This window comes from Clytia hemisphaerica, unplaced genomic scaffold, assembly GCF_902728285.1.
Source record: "Clytia hemisphaerica strain Z4C2 unplaced genomic scaffold, Clytia hemisphaerica genome assembly, whole genome shotgun sequence".
Lineage (NCBI taxonomy): Eukaryota > Metazoa > Cnidaria > Hydrozoa > Leptothecata > Clytiidae > Clytia > Clytia hemisphaerica.
Genome location: NW_027104522.1, coordinates 51701 through 58173, shown reverse-complemented (window position 1 = coordinate 58173; position 6473 = coordinate 51701). Strand labels below are relative to the sequence as shown.

The window sequence follows — 6473 nt, the reverse complement described above, 5'->3', positions numbered from 1 at the left end:
GGTGTGTGACACAGGGTAATCGCCTCTGTTGAACAAGGGATTATCTACACGTGCACTTAGCGATTGTTGCACCCGAGAATTCGAGCAATATGCCGTGTGCTGCGTGTTTAAACAGTACTAATAATGTTAGGAGTTCAAATCTGTTTTTCTTAGAGACTCCTTATCAATGGGAAAAATTTGGGAAGATTGGACGGCGGTTAATAATTTCGGGTCAAAAGATAAAGAGGTTAGTTTGTACAATATGTCTCATAAAATAAAACAATTTGAAATAACAAAGTGAAAACATTTTCTTTATGAAGTCATTGATAAAGGCATCAATTATAATGTATGCCATCTTTATGAGTTATCAGTGGCTGTTTTTAAGCCCCTCTTTTCGCCTTTTTTTGAACAACGATACCGAATTACTGTACCGGTCTGTTTGAAAATATACCGGTAGATTACTGTGTAAAGATCAATACCGGAAGACGTCTAGATGAAAAAGGTCATATAACGGAATACTGGTCTCTTGGAAGCCCACCTATGTGCACCACACACCAACCATGCTATTGCTCTTATAATTGCTTTTTTAATTATTTCTTTAAAAGAAACGTCAACATTTTAACTTGATTTGCTGGCGAAGCTACTTATTTAGTCATATAAAAGGTCACGTGACCTGTGAAATTAGTTTTGAATTAATTCATAAACCATAAAATATATCATAAAACTAGCGCTCCCAAACGTTGTCACAGCCAGACGACTCACAATCCAAAATATGCGAATAACCATAAAGTAAGGCGGCTTTGAAATTTTAACACTACCACGTAACATTAAAATGAAGTGTTTAGACAAAAAATACGGCAAATTCTCAAACCATTTCTCATTACCGTGAAAAGCACAGCTCAAAATCATATATTTATGCTGTGCCGACGAATCGAGATTCTATTCATCGCGCAATCAGCGAAGACAAAAGTAACCATGACGACCATCCAAGATCTTGGATGAGCGTCATAGTCGATATTTTTATTCCCGTCGTTGAAAACACAACTTACAAAAAGTCATCAATGCTTTGTAAAACGAGTCAGTGATAGAGAATCATAACATAAAGTCTGTCTATTATTTCGTTTCAATTAAAGTGACATTTCCATAATTAAAAGTTTAGTAATTACTGTTATACATTTGGGGATCATGTAAAAGATTTCTTTCGAAATAAACTCATTTCAACTACACTTGGAGGTTTCTGGGGAATTCGTAAATAGTAAACTGCATACTGATACAGTCTGCTAGACATTAATATGGTAATATTTGCTCTTCATCTTTGATTTTTTCTACAGTGATTAGATTGACACATGCGCGATAAAATTTCTATTATTTGTCTTCAGAGCTTACTATTTTCTTTGAAAACTTAACCTCTGATACTCAGGGTAATTTCTCATGAATATTATGAATATTCATTCGACTATGTATTTCATAATCTTGAAAGCAAAACATTTTCGGTACTCTACCGAGATGTCTTTAAAACGTGAGGCTGAGTAGGGAAATGGTGATAGAGACTTTATTTTGGCTTTAAAAATGGAAGCTAATAGATAAGGCTTGATAGGAATCATAATTTCCAGGATAGGAATACTCTCCTTCAGTACAATTTCTAGTCCAAAACACCAAAATTAAGATTTTCGGTACTCTACCAAGGTGTCTTTATAATGCGAGGCTATGAAGAGAAATAGTGATAGAGACTTCATTTTGGCTTTAAATGGAAGCTAATAGGTAAGGCTTGATAGGAATCATAATTTCCAGGATAGAAATACTCTCCTTCAGTACAATTTCTGGTCCAAAACACCAAAATTAAGATTTTCGGTACTCTACCAAGGTGTCTTTATAATGCGAGGCTATGAAGAGAAATGGTGATAGAGACTTCATTTTGGCTTTAAATGGAAGCTAATAGATAAGGCCTGATACGAATCATAATTTCCAGGATAGGAATACTCTCCTTCAGTACAATTTCTGGTCCAAAACACCAAAATTAAGATTTTCGGTACTCTACCGAGGTGTCTTTATAATGCGAGGCTATGAAGAGAAATGGTGATAGAGACTTCATTTTGGCTTTAAATGGAAGCTAATAGATAAGGCTTGATAGGAATCATAATTTCCAGGATAGGAATACTCTCCTTCAGTATGAAAATTGGGCAGAAAGTTGAATGTGGTGCTGGAATTGCCGAATGTGCTGAGCGAAAACGAAAGTCCCGAGTGGTGGGCGAAACGGTGGGTGGGCTGCGGTGGTTTGAATGTGGTGCTATGAATGTGGTGCTGGCTTGCTTTTGGTGCCGAAAAAGGGAGAATTGAAACGAATCGGGCTAAAAGAAGCTCGATAAAACTGAGAATAGAACCTGTCTCAAAAATCACAAGGAAGAGCTCAAGGCTCTGTGTTCAAAAAATACGAAAAAGTTTTCTTAGTTATCATGTGTGTTTCTTTGAAATAGCTTTTTTAGTAAACCTTCTCAACATTTTTAAAAAGTTTTAACAACAATAATATATACTATTTATATGTAACCATTGATAAAAAACGGCATTATATAATATGTGCTAGGGTATCTTAATGGTAAATAAACTTATGTACATGAGAGCCTTTCTGTCTTTAATAAATCCGTATATAACTTAAACATAGAATTCATCTGTTTCTTTATACTACTTACTAAATTATAAATTGTGCCTACAGAAGCCTATGATTTTGTTTGATATCTAGAACTTTTATCGTATATAATAATTTACATATTGAACTTTTTCAAAAAAAAAACATAAACATTCAAAATCAACATAAAAAGGGGAAGATGTTGGAACCTCTCATTCCTTTAAAGCAAAACTGTTATAAGAATGACCTTTAAAAAAACTTAAAAAAAAACAAAAATCAAACATTAGCATTTTGACACAGAGACGTTTTTTTCATAAATCTAGACATTAGAATAGTGGAATATTTTTTGAATTTGAGTTCTAGAAGGTAACAATCTAGGGAATAACTTGGAGTGGATGAGAGATAACGAAAGTAGTATATGCATGTATGTTTTGAAAGAAAAAAAATAAGAAAAAAGTAATAAAAGTATATATAAAACAACAAGAATTTCTTTAAAAAATTACGACGTTCTCATTTAAATGTATGAGTTTGAAAGAAAACAAAAGTTAATTGATTAGAATGACCAAACATCCTAATTAAAAGTCATTAGTGGAGTTTGAAGTTTTCCCCAAAACGTAATTTGGGGACAAAAATGAAGTGGAAATAAAGTACATGCATTTTTATAAAAATGTCAACATTTTCCCCATTATAAAAAACCAACATTTAATGCCTTTGTTCGTAAATAGGATATGTTTCGCTACTCAATGACGGTAGACTATTAGCAGCGTAAGCGCCGCCAGAGTTCGCTTGTGAACCGCCGTTGAAAGACGTAGAGTAACGTTCAAACTGACGTGCGCCTGAAGTGTCACTAGTAGAAACGTACCGGTCGATATTACCTTCCGCCGTGGTCGTACGTTCGGAGCGTGTAGCCGTACCGGCGGACGAATGCATGGTTGGGTAGTAATCACCGCCTTTGTTGGGAGCGGCCGTTGCGTAGTAATCATTCATTGGCGTTCCGGCGCCGCTACCACCGCCTGAACTCGCCGTGTTTTGTTGAGTGCGTAATATTCGGTGGATCCGGAAGGTGTCGTTGACGGTGGCGGTTGCGTTCCACGTACGACCGTAGGTGCGGTCATGGCTTGACGTGCGATAGAACCGTAGTCGCTGTACATGGTCGTGTAAGCCGGATGGCTACCACTAGGCATGCCAGGGAACATGCTACCGTAGATAGATTCTTGGAAAAAAGGACTTGGATAAGGATATTTCATACCGGTTGGAAGTGCTGTAAGATCTGTTGCGTATGGAAAAGCGGGACGTTCTTTCTTAACAGCTTGTCGTGGTTTTCGTCGGTTCGCCTTGAATTTGTAGTTCGGGTATTCAATACTGTGTTGTTCCTTTAGACGTTTGGCTTCTTGGATGTATGGTGCTTTCTCGTAATCACTCATCCGTTTCCATTCAGCGCCAAGGATTTTGGAGATTTCAGAATTATGCATTCGTGGGTGAACTTGCGCTAATTTGCGTCGTTTCTCGCAACCGAAGATCATGAACGGATTCATGGGTCGTTTAATTTTCGGTGGTTCATCGGATTTCTTTTCGTCTTTGTGATCGACGGGGTGATCATGTCCAGGATGGTGTGAGATCGGGTCATTAAATTGTCCGTTGGTTTGCCCGTTGGAAAGGCTACTGTTAACGTTGACTGCACTGACCATTTGCCCTGCTGTTGGTCCGTGGTCCTCTGGTTGGCTCATTGCGCTTGTTGATAACATTCAAACTTCAAGAAGAGAAGAAAAATAAAGGTCTCTATTTTGTTGTATATGTGTAGTCTTCTTATAAAAATACAGTCAAGTTATTTGGAAAAAGAGCTCTCCGTTCCTTAGCTTTTTCCCTCTTCTATTTTTCTCCTTTTTTTAATTCCTTCTATATTCCTTTCTCCTCTCGGACTATACACTCATTGAATGAATGAAAACGTCTGTGTGTGTGATGATAACCTTAATTTCATCTCAATTATTTTAGTTTTTTTGTGCTTCAGTGAACAAGTTTTTTATCATTTGTTATGATGCCAGCTGCCTTATATGAAATAAAAAAAATTCAATGCCCCCTTTTTTCTCTCCCCATTGAATAAAAAGTTTTTTTTTAAACATAATAAAAGACATCAGTGTAAAGCTGCACAACGACCTTTTCTAATTAATTATTAGCGAATCATAATATAAATAAAAAAGTCAATTATTCCAAGGATTTTGTCGTCATAAAGCTTGACTCGAATATCAAACAATAGGTTATTGAAATCTCTCTCTTTTTTATTAAATCCATTCTATTCAAAATTTGTATACGGCCGTAGAGCCACTCAACCGTGGTAATACCGCAGGAGGTCGTACCCGATCGAGAGAGAAAAAATCCGGGCTTTTTTTGAACAGAAAACCAACTCAAGTTTTTTTTTCATTTAAAATCTTACTAATAAACTACACAACACAACTATAAACTTACTCCAAAAATCTTACAGTGATTTTTTTTTGTTTAACTTGTTTTTTTTCTATGTTAAGTAGTTGTGTTGTGATTTTTCTTACAAAGCAGAGAAATTTTTTTGTTTCCTTTGTATTTTAATAAAAAAGTCGAACTTTTCTGATTTGTTAATTAATTTTACTCTGTCCTTAGTAACGATCGGTTTCTAAGCGTAAAAAATGCGCGAGAATTGTTTTTTGACAATTTTTTAAAAACATCACTTTCGATTTCCCCCAAGAATAACGAGCGAAAAAATTTGTACAACCGAAAATAGAAAGTTGCTATGCTAGAGATAATTAGAGTACAAGCTTTTTCCCCTGCTAGTCAATACTGTGTGTCCCCTTTCTGGCTAGACGCCAATTGTATCATATCGACTCTATTTCAAGAAATTAAGAATCGTTGACCATGGGGTATAGACTTTTTACTATACACACCAACATAGAATTATCAAAGTTTATAGAAATATAGAAAAAAGAGAATAAGCTAACACTAACAACTCGAGTCGTCGTATTTATTACAAACTATACTGTTTTTATTCAACGTAAAAAATAGCTTGTATTGCTTTTATTAAAGAGTTTTTATAGTATATAAAACCTATAGAAATATCCAATAGGTCTAAATAGCTAGTTTGCTAGCTAGATCAACATTAAAAAGTCTTTATTTTGAAATAAATTGGGAATTCACATCAAGTTTTTTTTATACAAAATAGAAGGAACGATCTCTCAGCGATATACTTATTTTCCCCATTTTTTATTCTATATAAATTTTTATTTTTTTGCTAATCAATAAAAAAAATCAATAAAAACGTTGATAGTCTATTATCGAATTGGAGACATCATTTTATAATTGATCAGGTCGAATGAGAGACAACGGTCACATAGCTCAAAAAATGTCCCGTTACATAATGAAAACTTCCGCAAAGTATAAGGCGATCAGCCATCGCATATTGTATGGAAAAAATCTACTGTAGCACTTTCGCAAGAGATTGGAGCCTATGCATTTCCTAAGTATTTGAAAGAAAGCACATACTTCTGGCCATAGAAGTATCTGTAAAGCTTTCCACGCGAAAGATAAACACAAAAAAAACTTACCAGAAAGAATTGCCAATAACAATAAATCTTCTTTAGGAATGGAGCTTCTGTGTGTATATGTAAATTCAACTTCTTTCTTCGATCTTTATTCACTGTATTTGTTGTAAAAGTACACCACTATAACACTCGTTTATTCATAAGATCTGACCTACTTATTCGAATAGCTATTAAAAAGTGATAATTACACTTTAGATACAGCTCTCTTTATCTTTCCTCAGGTGAATGAAATTGACAACCCAAAGCGCACTCCTTCTCTGAGCTCTATCGGTGCACTTGGTAGAAATTCCCGAGCTCTCTCCTCC

The 6473-nt window shown here is 35.2% G+C and overlaps 1 pseudogene; it reads right to left on the bottom strand.

Moving 5' to 3' along the window:
• Nucleotides 1-2794: 2794 nt before the first annotated feature.
• On the bottom strand, nucleotides 2795-6278 carry LOC136821954 (uncharacterized; annotated as a pseudogene).
• Between the last annotated feature and the right edge of the window lie 195 nt (nucleotides 6279-6473).